Source organism: Cucurbita pepo, unplaced genomic scaffold, assembly GCF_057944985.1.
Source record: "Cucurbita pepo subsp. pepo isolate OVF unplaced genomic scaffold, ASM5794498v1 scafford_5, whole genome shotgun sequence".
NCBI classification, from domain to species: domain Eukaryota; kingdom Viridiplantae; phylum Streptophyta; class Magnoliopsida; order Cucurbitales; family Cucurbitaceae; genus Cucurbita; species Cucurbita pepo.
In genome coordinates this window covers 351,036-364,952 of record NW_028257910.1, presented here as the reverse complement: position 1 = coordinate 364,952, position 13,917 = coordinate 351,036, and the positions used below count along the sequence as shown (strand labels likewise).

At 41.8% G+C, this 13,917-nt stretch overlaps 1 protein-coding gene, 19 non-coding genes and 4 pseudogenes across 20 annotated transcripts in view; 1 reads left to right on the top strand and 23 right to left on the bottom strand.

The window, feature by feature from the left end:
• LOC147786157 (uncharacterized) overlaps window positions 1-13,917 on the top strand; it is a 49,812-nt gene that overhangs the window by 5,413 nt on the left and 30,482 nt on the right. The window lies entirely within an intron of this gene.
• LOC147786213 (signal recognition particle RNA) lies at window positions 3,745-4,047 on the bottom strand. Its single transcript, XR_015414779.1, has one exon.
• On the bottom strand, window positions 4,227-4,529 carry LOC147786212 (signal recognition particle RNA). Its single transcript, XR_015414870.1, has one exon.
• LOC147786211 (signal recognition particle RNA) lies at window positions 4,709-5,010 on the bottom strand. Its single transcript, XR_015414798.1, has one exon.
• LOC147786210 (signal recognition particle RNA) lies at window positions 5,155-5,311 on the bottom strand (annotated as a pseudogene).
• On the bottom strand, window positions 5,316-5,471 carry LOC147786209 (signal recognition particle RNA; annotated as a pseudogene).
• On the bottom strand, window positions 5,707-5,863 carry LOC147786208 (signal recognition particle RNA; annotated as a pseudogene).
• LOC147786207 (signal recognition particle RNA) lies at window positions 5,868-6,023 on the bottom strand (annotated as a pseudogene).
• Window positions 6,301-6,602, bottom strand: LOC147786206 (signal recognition particle RNA). Its single transcript, XR_015414820.1, has one exon.
• Window positions 6,784-7,086, bottom strand: LOC147786205 (signal recognition particle RNA). The gene has a single exon (XR_015414859.1).
• Window positions 7,271-7,573, bottom strand: LOC147786204 (signal recognition particle RNA). Its single transcript, XR_015414795.1, has one exon.
• On the bottom strand, window positions 7,758-8,060 carry LOC147786203 (signal recognition particle RNA). The gene has a single exon (XR_015414774.1).
• LOC147786202 (signal recognition particle RNA) lies at window positions 8,242-8,544 on the bottom strand. Its single transcript, XR_015414869.1, has one exon.
• LOC147786201 (signal recognition particle RNA) lies at window positions 8,657-8,959 on the bottom strand. The gene has a single exon (XR_015414833.1).
• Window positions 9,148-9,450, bottom strand: LOC147786200 (signal recognition particle RNA). The gene has a single exon (XR_015414805.1).
• LOC147786199 (signal recognition particle RNA) lies at window positions 9,637-9,939 on the bottom strand. The gene has a single exon (XR_015414857.1).
• LOC147786198 (signal recognition particle RNA) lies at window positions 10,126-10,428 on the bottom strand. The gene has a single exon (XR_015414832.1).
• LOC147786197 (signal recognition particle RNA) lies at window positions 10,616-10,918 on the bottom strand. Its single transcript, XR_015414856.1, has one exon.
• On the bottom strand, window positions 11,105-11,407 carry LOC147786196 (signal recognition particle RNA). Its single transcript, XR_015414844.1, has one exon.
• LOC147786195 (signal recognition particle RNA) lies at window positions 11,596-11,897 on the bottom strand. Its single transcript, XR_015414775.1, has one exon.
• On the bottom strand, window positions 12,084-12,387 carry LOC147786194 (signal recognition particle RNA). The gene has a single exon (XR_015414836.1).
• On the bottom strand, window positions 12,574-12,876 carry LOC147786193 (signal recognition particle RNA). The gene has a single exon (XR_015414828.1).
• On the bottom strand, window positions 13,066-13,368 carry LOC147786192 (signal recognition particle RNA). The gene has a single exon (XR_015414787.1).
• On the bottom strand, window positions 13,555-13,857 carry LOC147786191 (signal recognition particle RNA). Its single transcript, XR_015414867.1, has one exon.

Genomic DNA, 13,917 nt, shown 5'->3' with positions numbered 1-13,917 from the left:
TTTAAAGATGCTCTCGAAACACGTAAGTCCATGGCTGTGTTTTAAGTTAAAGGTTATGTTTTATGGAATTTAAATGAACTCTTCCGCATTCAATGTTTATGGTACGTATACAGTAACGACCTTAAATTAAGTAGAAAATTTTGGAGGTTAGACCTCATAGTTTCACTTTATATGTTTTACACATTTTTTCACATCACTTTAGCATGGCATATATTGAATGATCTTTTTTTATGTGAACTTTTTATATTGAAAAATGTTATCCGTTTTCATGTCACTTTGTTAGGATGAAAAACTATTCAAGAACTTGAGGGATTAATGTTTGATTTCTTACTTATTTGGCCCCTTTCAGGTGGATATAAACCTCTAACAAATAGATAATATTTTTATAAACCTATGACAAATAGTTTGAACTTTTAAAATATCTAATATATTGTTGCTTTAATATTTCTGTTAAGTTAATACTCACCAACATAAAACGAGTTCCACGAAATTTGAATTTGGGTTACTTGATTCAGAGTCCAATGTCCTAACCAACTAGACCATGAGACCACAAATGTTTATAAAATTTGTGTGTAATAAATCTTTGAACTTTAAAAAATAAATTGTATTTTCGTATACTTTCAAAACTTTGAAAATGATTAATGTGTCCCCATTTTTTTAGTTTTGTATTTGATAGGTTTCAACACATTAAAATGAATTAATCGATTAGATCACGTGTATAATTATTCTACCATTCTTTTTCAGCCATACGATACAAAATATGGTTAAAAAAAGTTGTTAAATAAGTATTTGGATTATTGGATTTGGGACCCTATCATCATTATTTCGGTATTAATCGATTAGATCACGTATAATTATTCTACCATTCTTTTTCAGCCCTACGATAAAAAATATGGTTAAAAAAGTTGTTAAATAAGTATTTGGATTATTGGATTTGGGACCCTATCATCATTATTTCGGTCATTTATTTGATCTTTCAAATATTATTAATGAAGAAATGGATATTAATGAAATCCATGTGCAAGGATTGTTATCATAAATTTTAGTTTTAAAAAGATGCAAAGTTTGATTATTCTAAAATTATTTATACTAGGTGTAATGACCATTGACAAGAGAAATAAACTTATGTAAAGTTTTCGTTTCTTGGTTTACCTGCTTATCCTTATCCAATGACCACCAAATTTCATATATAACTTCAACAAGCTATAAGATGCTCAACATTGAATTTCATAGGCAGAGGATTTCATTTAGTGGGTTGTTTTAACGTTACTTAAATTTCGAGTAATTTGATAAGTTTAGAGCCTTAACTCACCGCTTTTTGAGTTTTTCTTTCATATATCCTTAATTTGTATTTGATTTAGGGTTCATATGAAAACCCAAGCGATTGCTACAAGTATTTCTTAAGAAAACTTCAAGGTGGCTACTTACCTCGTTGTCGATGTTCAGGACTTCTGTTCTCGAGCTTCCAATATTCAAATTACCTCAAATTTTCTTCCACAGAATCCTGATTGGGTCTAGTTTCTAGAACCATAAATTTTTCATAAGATTTGGTCGGCAAGGGAGTTAAAATTAGGAAAACTCAAGAAAAGTTGGGAAGTTTAAGCCTCTCATCTCACTTTTTAGCTCTTCCATCGATCGCACACATAATCGTCCTTGAGATAGCAGACTAACATATGTCGACTTGGAGAAATTGTCCACAAAACCTATGTTAACTGTTAAAAATATCCTTGTTAAATGAGGTCCCCTCGTCGAGATTCCATAATCCAATGTCAAAATGTAGGATAGATTGTCAGTTGATCCATCTATGCTACAACTCCTTTGCTCATTACTGCTATCTCCGCTTGCATAAAATCTATCTGCACTCGTGTCTCTCTATTCATCATGGCCGACGAGTGGGCCGTCGTTCAGCTTAGGGTATCAATGACTATGTTTTCATTTGGGATAGTATTGGATGTCTATATCGTAGTCCTTCACCAGCTCTAGCCATCTTTTTTATCTCATGTTCAGTTCCTTTTGGGTGAAAAAAACTACTTCAAGATCTTGTGGTCAATGTAGATATGAGTATTTTCTCCATACAAGTAGTGCCCACATATTTTAAGTGCCAACACCATTGCAACCAACTGACACGAGGTATAGACAATCATCTTTCTATGTGGCATCAATACACATCCTAACCCTTTATTAGAAGCATCACTATAAATCACATATACTCCTGAGCTCTCCTGGACCGTGGGCACTAGAGCCGACAATAACCTCTATTTCAGATCTTAGAAGCTGGCCTCATAAGCATCATTCCATATAAACGGAACACCCTTCCCAGTCAACTACGTGAGCGGTGAAGCTATCTTAGCAAAATCTTGCACAAACTAGTATCCTACAAATTCCAGAAACCTCATCCTTCGATAAACGGAACACCCTTCCCATTCATTCGGTGACTGTACTCAGGCGAGCCCACTTAGTGATAGCTTCCACTATTGCGATGTCTACTCAAACCTCATCCTTCGACACCACGTGTCCTAAGAATGGGTCATAACATAGCCAAAATTCACACTTGGAGAACTTGACGAACAACTTATTTACCCCAAAATCGAGGAACTTAAGAAGATGAACCTTGTGTTCTTGATCTGTTTTCGAGGACACAAGGATGTCGTGTATGAACACAATGACACACGAGTCAAAAAATCCCTTGAATACCTAATTCATCAACTCCATGAATACCATGGGGGCGATGGTGAGAACAAACGAACTAATCACAAACTCATAGTCATCCTACCTCGTTCGCAATGTTGTCCTAAATACATCTCCATCTCCCTCTCTAGTCTTAATTTGGTAGTATCGTAATTGAGATATATCTTAAAAAACATAGTCTGATTTCATGGTTGATTTAAAGCTGCTCTGTGAAACATGGCTCACACGGTTTCCTTAAACTCTAAGGGCGATGGACACTAGGCCTTCGCCCAAAGTCCATAGCCCAACTCCTTACTAAGAATGGACAGGACGAAAACTACTCCAAAAACTCTAACCATGCCGCGGTTTCCTTAAACTCTAAGGGCAATGGACACTAGGCCTTTGCCCGGAGTCCATAGCCCACGAAAACTACTCCAACAACCCTAACCATGCCTCACGCGGTTTCCTTAAACTATAAGGGCAATGGACACTAGGCCTTCGCCCAAAGTCCATAGCCCAACTCCTACCTTAAAATGGACAAAACTACTCCAACAACTCTAACCAATGGGCTGAGCCAAGCTCCAACTACATTGTTGCCCCCACATAGGTTACAAGCTCATATTACCAAGTTCGACGATTTAATTAAGACAATGACTACTTTATGAAGACTACATCCAATTTTAAATCTATCAATGTGGGATTGTTGTAGCACAGAAATGTATCTCATATTTAGAGGTAAAATAGATAGCCTCCGCCCAAAGCCCATAGCCCAACTCCCTACTCGGAATGGACAAGCCAAAGAACAACTCCAAAAACCTTAACCAATGGGCTGAGCCAATCTCCAACAACTTTGTTGCCCCCATATGGGTTACAAGCTCACATTACCAAGCTCGACGATTTCCTTAAGACAAGGACTAATTTATGAAGACTACATCCAATTTTAAATCTATCAATGTGGGATTGTTGTAAAGGAGAAATCTATCATATTTACCGGTAAAAAAATAATACATTCATTCAGAACAAGTGGCTAGATCGATGTCCATATTCCGAGCACCAAAAAATATATGTAAAAAAAAAAAAAGTGGATGTCAGGTTGAGGACTACCAAGAGGTTTATATTGGGCCTAGGAGAATCGACGAGCTATCCTTCCACCGACAAGAGCGGAAGGTTACGCTGCTCTGTGAAACCAGCCTCACGCGGTTTCCTTCAACTCTAAGGGCCATGGACACTAGGCCTTTGCCCAAAGCTCATAGCCCATCTCCCTACTTGGGATGGACAGGCCAAAGAACAACTCCAACAACCCTAACCAATCGGCTGAGCCAACCTCCAACCACTTTGTTGCCCCCATATGGGTTACAAGCTCACATTACCAAGCTCGGCGACTTCCTTACGACAAGGACTAATTTAGGAAGACTACATTCAATTTTAAATCTATCAATGTCGGATTGTTCTAAAGGAGAAATCTATCATATTACAGGTAAAAAAATAATACATTCATTCAGAACAAGTGGCTAGCTTGATGTCCATAGTCCGAGCCAACAAAAATATATTAAAAAAAAAAAAGTGGATGTCATGTTGAGGACTACCAAGAGGTTTATATTGGGCCTAGGAGAATCGACCCGCTATCCTTCGACCGACAAGAGCGGAAGGTTACGCTGCTCTGTGAAACCAGCCTCACGCGGTTTCCTTCAACTCTAAGGGCCATGGACACTAGGCATTCGTCCAAAGCTCATAGCCCAACTCTCTACTTGGAATGGACAGGCCAAAGAACAACTCCAACAACCCTAACCAATGGGCTGAGCCAACTTCCAACCACTTTGTTGCCCCCATATGGGTTACAAGCTCACATTACCAAGCTCGGCGACTTCCTTAAGACAAGGACTACTTTATGAAGACTACATCCAATTTTAAATCTATCAATGTGGGATTGTTTTAAAGGAGAAATCTATCATATTTACAGGTAAAAAAATAATACATTCATTCATCACAAGTGGCTAGCTCGATGTCCATAGTCCGAGAACCAAAGAATATATGTAAAAAAAAAAGTGGATGTCAGGTTGAGGATTACCAAGAGTTTTATATTGGGCCTACGAGAATCGACCCGCTATCCTTCCACCGACAAGAGCGGAAGGTTACGCTGCTCCGTGAAACAAGCCTCAGCGGTTTCCTTCAACTCTAAGGACCATGGACACTAGGCCTTCGCGCAAAGCCCATAGCCCAACTCCCTACTTGGAATTGACAGGCCAAAGAACAACTCCAACAACCCTAACCAATGGGCTGAGCCAACCTCCAACCACTTTGTTGCCCCCATATGGGTTACAAGCTCACATTACCAAGCTCGGCGACGCCCTTTCGACAAGGACTACTTTATGAAGACTACATCAAATTTTAAATCTATCAATGTGGGATTGTTTTAAAGGAGAAATCTATCATATTTACAGGTAAAAAAAATAATACATTCATTCATAACAAGTGGCTAGCTGAGAATCGACCCGCAATCCTTCCACCGACAAGAGCGGAAAGGTTACGCTGCTCTGTGAAACCAGCCACACGCGGTTTCCTTAAACTCTAAGGACCATGGACACTAGGCCTTCGCCCAAAGTCCATAGCCCAACTCCCTACTTGGAATGGACAGGCCAAAGAACAAATCGACCCGCTATCCTTCCACCGACAAGAGCGGAAGGTTACGCTGCTCTGTGAAACCAGCCTCACGCGGTTTCCTTCAACTCTAAGGACCATGGACACTAGGCCTTCGCCCAAAGTCCATAGCCCAACTCCCTACTTGGAATGGACAGGCCAAAGAACAACTCCAACATCCTAACCAATGGGCTGAGCCAACCTCCAACCACTTTGTTGCCCCCATATGGGTTACAAGCTCACATTACCAAGCTCGGCGACGCCCTTTCGACAAGGACTACTTTATGAAGACTACATCAAATTTTAAATCTATCAATGTGGGATTATTTTAAAGGAGAAATCTATCATATTTACAGGTAAAAAAAATAATACATTCATTCATAACAAGTGGCTAGCTGAGAATCGACCCGCAATCCTTCCACCGACAAGAGCGGAAAGGTTACGCTGCTCTGTGAAACCAGCCTCACGCGGTTTCCTTAAACTCTAAGGACCATGGACACTAGGCCTTCGCCCAAAGTCCATAGCCCAACTCCCTACTTGGAATGGACAGGCCAAAGAACAAATCGACCCGCTATCCTTCCACCGACAAGAGCGGAAGGTTACGCTGCTCTGTGAAACCAGCCTCACGCGGTTTCCTTAGCCTCTAAGGACCATGGACACTAGGCCTTCGCCCAACGTCCATAGCCCAACTCCCTACTTGGAATGGACAGGCCAAAGAACAACTCCAACATCCTAACCAATGGGCTGAGCCAACCTCCAACCACTTTGTTGCCCCCATATGGGTTACAAGCTCACATTACCAAGCTCGGCGATGTCCTTAAGACAATGACTACTTTATGAAGACTACATCCAATTTTAATTCTATCAATGTGGGATTGTTGTGAAGGAGAAATCTATCATATTTACAGGTAAAATAGATAAATAATTTCATTCAGAACAAGTGGATAGCTCGATGTCCATAGTCCGAGCCAGCAAAAATAGATTTAAAAAATAAAAATAAGTGGATGTCAGGTTGAGGACTACCAAGAGGTTTATATTGGGCCTAGGAGAATCGACCCGCTATCCTTCCACCGACAAGAGCGGAAGGTTACGCTGCTCTGTGAAACCAGCCTCACGCGGTTTCCTTCAACTCTAAGGACCATGGACACTAGGCCTTCGCCCAAAGTCCATAGCCCAACTCCCTACTTGGAATGGACAGGCCAAAGAACAACTCCAACATCCTAACCAATGGGCTGAGCCAACCTCCAACCACTTTGTTGCCCCCATATGGGTTACAAGCTCACATTACCAAGCTCGGCGATGTCCTTAAGACAATGACTACTTTATGAAGACTACATCCAATTTTAATTCTATCAATGTGGGATTGTTGTGAAGGAGAAATCTATCATATTTACAGGTAAAATAGATAAATAATTTCATTCAGAACAAGTGGATAGCTCGATGTCCATAGTCCGAGCCAGCAAAAATATATTAAAAAAAAAAAGTGGATGTGAGGTTGAGGACTACCAAGAGGTTTATATTGGGCCTAGGAGAATCGACCCGCTATCCTTCTACCGACAAGAGCGGAAGGTTACGCTGCTTTGTGAAACCAGCCTCACGCAGTTTCCTTCAACTCTAAGGACCATGGACACTAGGCCTTCGCCCAAAGCCCATAGCCCAACTCCCTACTTGGAATGGACAGGCCAAAGAACAACTCAAACAACCCTAACCAATGGACTGAGCCAACCTCCAACCACTTTGTTGCCCCCATATGGGTTACAAGCTCACATTACCAAGCTCGGCGATGTCCTTAAGACAATGACTACTTTATGAAGACTTCATCCAATTTTAATTCTATCAATGTGGGATTGTTGTAAAGGAGAAATCTATCATATTTACAGTTAAAATAGATAAATAATTTTATTCAGAACAAGTGGATAGCTCGATGTCCATAGCCCGAGCCAGAAAAACTATATTAAAAAAAAAAAAAAGTGGATGTCAGGTTTAGGACTACCAGGAGGTTTATATTGGGCCTAAGAGAATAGACCCGCTATCCTTCCACCGACAAGAGCGGAAGGTTACGCTGCTCTGTGAAACCAGCCTCACGCGGTTTCCTTCAACTCTAAGGACCATGGACACTAGGCCTTCGCCCAAAGCCCATAGCCCAACTCCCTACTTGGAATGGACAGGCCAAAGAACAACTCAAACAACCCTAACCAATGGACTGAGCCAACCTCCAACCACTTTGTTGCCCCCATATGGGTTACAAGCTCACATTACCAAGCTCGGCGATGTCCTTAAGACAATGACTACTTTATGAAGACTTCATCCAATTTTAATTCTATCAATGTGGGATTGTTGTAAAGGAGAAATCTATCATATTTACAGTTAAAATAGATAAATAATTTTATTCAGAACAAGTGGATAGCTCGATGTCCATAGCCCGAGCCAGAAAAACTATATTAAAAAATAAAAAAAGTGGATGTCAGGTTTAGGACTACCAGGAGGTTTATATTGGGCCTAAGAGAATAGACCCGCTATCCTTCCACCGACAAGAGCGGAAGGTTACGCTGCTCTGTGAAACCAGCCTCACGCGGTTTCCTTCAACTCTAAGGACCATGGACACTAGGCCGTCGCCCAAAGTCCATAGCCCAACTCCCTACTTTGAATGGACAAGCCAAAGAACAACTCCAACAACCCTAACCAATGGGCTGAGCCAATCTCCAACCACTTTGTTGCCCCCATATGGGTTACAAGCTCACATTACCAAGCTCGGCGATGTCCTTAAGACAATGACTACTTTATGAAGACTACATCCAATTTTAATTCTATCAATGTGGGATTCTTGTGAAGGAGAAATCTATCATATTTACAGGTAAAATAGATAAATAATTTCATTCAGAAAAAGTGGATAGCTCGATGTCCATAGTCCGAGCCAGCAAAAATATATTAAAAAAAAAAAGTGGATGTCAGGTTGAGGACTACCAAGAGGTTTATATTGGGCCTAGGAGAATCGACCCGCTATCCTTCCACCGACAAGAGCGGAAGGTTACGCTACTCTGTGAAACTAGCCTCACGCGGTTTCCTTCAACTCTAAGGACCATGGACACTAAGCCTTCGCGAAAAGCCCATAGCCCAACTCCCTACTTGGAATGGACAGGCCAAAGAACAACTCCAACAACCCTAACCAATGGGCTGAGCCAACCTCCAACCACTTTGTTGCCCCCATATGGGTTAAAAGCTCACATTACCAAGCTCGGCAATGTCCTTAAGACAATGACTACTTTATGAAGACTACATCCAATTTTAATTCTATCAATGTGGGATTGTTGTGAAGGAGAAATCTATCATATTTACGATTTAAAATATAAAAATAAGTGGATGTCAGGTTGAGGACTACCAAGAGTTTTATATTGGGCCTAGGAGATACGACCCGCTATCCTTCCACCGACAAGAGCGGAAGGTTACGCTGCTCTGTGAAACCAGCCTCACGCGGTTTCCTTCAACTCTAAGGACCATGGACACTAGGCCTTCGCCCAAAGTCCATAGCCCAACTCCCTACTTGGAATGGACAGGCCAAAGAACAACTCCAACAACCCTAACCAATGGGCTGAGCCAACCTCCAACCACTTTGTTGCCCCCATATGGGTTACAAGCTCACATTACCAAGCTCGGCGATGTCCTTAAGACAATGACTACTTTATGAAGACTACATCCAATTTTAATTCTATCAATGTGGGATTGTTGTGAAGGAGAAATCTATCATATTTACAGGTAAAATAGATAAATACATTCATTCTGAACAAGTGGCTAGCTCGATGTCCATAGTCCGAGCACCAAAGAATATATGTAAAAAAAAATAAAAAAAGTGAATGTCAGGTTGAGGATTACCAAGAGGTTTATATTTGGCCTAGGAGAATCGACCCGCTATCCTTCCACCGACAAGAGCGGAAGGTTACGCTGCTCTGTGAAACCAGCCTCACGCAGTTTCCTTCAACTCTAAGGACCATGGACACTAGGCCTTCGCCCAAAGCCCATAGCCCAACTCCCTACTTGGAATGGACAGGCCAAAGAACAACTCCAACAACCCTAACCAATGGGCTGAGCCAACCTCCAACCACTTTGTTGCCCCCATATGGGTTACAAGCTCACATTACCAAGCTCGGCGATGTCCTTAAGACAATGACTACTTTATGAAGACTACATCCAATTTTAATTCTATCAATGTCGGATTGTTGTGAAGGAGAAATCTATCATATTTACAGGTAAAATAGATAAATAATTTCATTTAGAACAAGTGGATAGCTCGATGTCCATAGTCCGAGCCAGAAAAACTATATTAAAAAAAAAAAAAAAAGTGGATGTCAGGTTGAGGACTACCAAGAGGTTTATATTGGGCCTAGGAGAATCGACCCGCTATCCTTCCACCGACAAGAGCGGAAGGTTACAATGCTCTGTGAAACCAGCCTCACGCGGTTTCCTTCAACTCTAAGGACCATGGACACTAAGCCTTCGCGCAAAGCCCATAGCCCAACTCCCTACTTGGAATGGACAGGCCAAAGAACAACTCCAACAACCCTAACAATTGGGCTGAGCCAACCTCCAACCACTTTGTTGCCCCCATATGGGTTACAAGCTCACATTACCAAGCTCGGCGATGTCCTTAAGACAATGACTACTTTATGAAGACTACATCCAATTTTAATTCTAACAATGTGGGATTGTTGTGAAGGAGAAATCTATCATATTTACAGGTAAAATAGATAAATAATTTCATTCAGAACAAGTGGATAGCTCGATGTCCATAGTCCGAGCCAGCAAAAATAGATTTAAAATATAAAAATAAGTGGATGTCAGGTTGAGGACTACCAAGAGTTTTATATTGGGCCTAGGAGATACGACCCGCTATCCTTCCACCGACAAGAGCGGAAGGTTACGCTGCTCTGTGAAACCAGCCTCACGCGGTTTCCTTCAACTCTAAGGACCATGGACACTAGGCCTTCGCCCAAAGTCCATAGCCCAACTCCCTACTTGGAATGGACAGGCCAAAGAACAACTCCAACAACCCTAACCAATGGGCTGAGCCAACCTCCAACCACTTTGTTGCCCCCATATGGGTTACAAGCTCACATTACCAAGCTCGGCGATGTCCTTAAGACAATGACTACTTTATGAAGACTACATCCAATTTTAATTCTATCAATGTCGGATTGTTGTGAAGGAGAAATCTATCATATTTACAGGTAAAATAGATAAATAATTTCATTCAGAACAAGTGGATAGCTCGATGTCCATAGTCCGAGCCAGAAAAACTATATTAAAAAAAAAAAAAAAAAGTGGATGTCAGGTTGAGGACTACCAAGAGGTTTATATTGGGCCTAGGAGAATCGACCCGCTATCCTTCCACCGACAAGAGCGGAAGGTTACAATGCTCTGTGAAACCAGCCTCACGCGGTTTCCTTCAACTCTAAGGACCATGGACACTAAGCCTTCGCGCAAAGCCCATAGCCCAACTCCCTACTTGGAATGGACAGGCCAAAGAACAACTCCAACAACCCTAACAATTGGGCTGAGCCAACCTCCAACCACTTTGTTGCCCCCATATGGGTTACAAGCTCACATTACCAAGCTCGGCGATGTCCTTAAGACAATGACTACTTTATGAAGACTACATCCAATTTTAATTCTAACAATGTGGGATTGTTGTGAAGGAGAAATCTATCATATTTACAGGTAAAATAGATAAATAATTTCATTCAGAACAAGTGGATAGCTCGATGTCCATAGTCCGAGCCAGCAAAAATAGATTTAAAATATAAAAATAAGTGGATGTCAGGTTGAGGACTACCAAGAGTTTTATATTGGGCCTAGGAGATACGACCCGCTATCCTTCCACCGACAAGAGCGGAAGGTTACGCTGCTCTGTGAAACCAGCCTCACGCGGTTTCCTTCAACTCTAAGGACCATGGACACTAGGCCTTCGCCCAAAGTCCATAGCCCAACTCCCTACTTGGAATGGACAGGCCAAAGAACAACTCCAACAACCCTAACCAATGGGCTGAGCCAACCTCCAACCACTTTGTTGCCCCCATATGGGTAACAAGCTCACATTACCAAGCTCGGCGATGTCCTTAAGACAATGACTACTTTATGAAGACTACATCCAATTTTAATTCTATCAATGTGGGATTGTTGTGAAGGAGAAATCTATCATATTTACAGGTAAAATAGATAAATACATTCATTCAGAACAAGTGGCTAGCTCGATGTCCATAGTCCGAGCGCCAAAGAATATATGTAAAAAAAAATAAAAAAAGTGAATGTCAGGTTGAGGATTACCAAGAGGTTTATATTTGGCCTAGGAGAATCGACCCGCTATCCTTCTACCGACAAGAGTGGAAGGTTACGCTGCTCTGTGAAACCAGCCTCACGCAGTTTCCTTCAACTCTAAGGACCATGGACACTAGGCCTTCGCCCAAAGCCCATAGCCCAACTCCCTACTTGGAATGGACAGGCCAAAGAACAACTCCAACAACCCTAACCAATGGGCTGAGCCAACCTCCAACCACTTTGTTGCCCCCATATGGTTACAAGCTCACATTACCAAGCTCGGCGATGTCCTTAAGACAATGACTACTTTATGAAGACTACATCCAATTTTAATTCTATCAATGTGGGATTGTTGTGAAGGAGAAATCTATCATATTTACAGGTAAAATAGATAAATAATTTTATTCAGAATAAGTGGATAGCTCGATGTCCATAGTCCGAGCAAGAAAAACTATATTAAAAAAAAAAAAAAAAGTGGATGTCAGGTTGAGGACTACCAAGAGGTTTATATTGGGCCTAGGAGAATCGACCCGCTATCCTTCCACCGACAAGAGCGGAAGGTTACGCTGCTCTGTGAAACCAGCCTCACGCGGTTTCCTTCAACTCTAAGGACCATGGACACTAAAGCCTTCGCGCAAAGCCCATAGCCCAACTCCCTACTTGGAATGGACAGGCCAAAGAACAACTCCAACAACCCTAACCAATGGGCTGAGCCAACCTCCAACCACTTTGTTGCCCCCATATGGGTTACAAGCTCACATTACCAAGCTCGGCGATGTCCTTAAGACAATCACTACTTTATGAAGACTACATCCAATTTTAATTCTATCAATGTGGGATTGTTGTGAAGGAGAAATCTATCATATTTACAGGTAAAATAGATAAATAATTTCATTCAGAACAAGTGGATAGCTCGATGTCCATAGTCCGAGCCAGCAAAAATAGATTTCAAATATAAAAATAAGTGGATGTCAGGTTGAGGACTACCAAGAGTTTTATATTGGGCCTAGGAGATACGACCCGCTATCCTTCCACCGACAAGAGTGGAAGGTTACGCTGCTCTGTGAAACCAGCCTCACGCGGTTTCCTTCAACTCTAAGGACCATGGACACTAGGCCTTCGCCCAAAGTCCATAGCCCAACTCCCTACTTGGAATGGACAGGCCAAAGAACAACTCCAACAACCCTAACCAATGGGCTGAGCCAACCTCCAACCACTTTGTTGCCCCCATATGGGTTACAAGCTCACATTACCAAGCTCGGCGATGTCCTTAAGACAATCACTACTTTATGAAGACTACATCCAATTTTAATTCTATCAATGTGGGATTGTTGTGAAGGAGAAATCTATCATATTTACAGGTAAAATAGATAAATACATTCATTCAGAACAAGTGGCTAGCTCGATGTCCATAGTCCGAGCACCAAAGAATATATGTAAAAAAAAATAAAAAAAAGTGGATGTCAGGTTGAGGATTACCAAGAGGTTTATATTGGGCCTAGGAGAATCGACCCGCTATCCTTCCACCGACAAGAGCGGAAGGTTACGCTGCTCTGTGAAACCAGCCTCATGCGGTTTCCTTCAACTCTAAGGGCCATGTTTACTAGGCCTTCGCGCAAAGCCCATAGCCCAACTCCCTACTTGGAATGGATAGGCCAAAGAACAACTCCAACAACCCTAACCAATGGGCTTAGCCAACCTCCAACCACTTTGTTGCCCCCATATGGGTTACAAGCTCACATTACCAAGCTCGGCGATGTCCTTAAGACAATGACTACTTTATGAAGACTACATCCAATTTTAATTCTATCAATGTGGGATTGTTGTGAAGGAGAAATCTATCATATTTACTGGTAAAATAGATAAATAATTTCATTCAGAACAAGTGGATAGCTCGATGTCCATAGTCCGAACCAGCAAAAATAGATTTAAAAAAAAAAAAAAAGTGGATGTCAGGTTGAGGACTACCAAGAGGTTTATATTGGGCCTAGGAGAATCGACCCGCTATCCTTCCACCGACAAGAGCGGAAGGTTACGCTGCTCTGTGAAACCAGCCTCACGCGGTTTCGTTCAACTCTAAGGACCATGGACACTAGGCCTTCGCCCAAAGTCCATAGCCCAACTCCCTACTTGGAATGGACAGGCCAAAGAACAACTCCAACAACCCTAACCAATGGGCTGAGCCAACCTCCAACCACTTTGTTGCCCCCATATGGGTTACAAGCTCACATTACCAAGCTCGGCGATGTCCTTAAGACAATGACTACTTTATGAAGACTACATCCAATTTTAATTCTATCAATG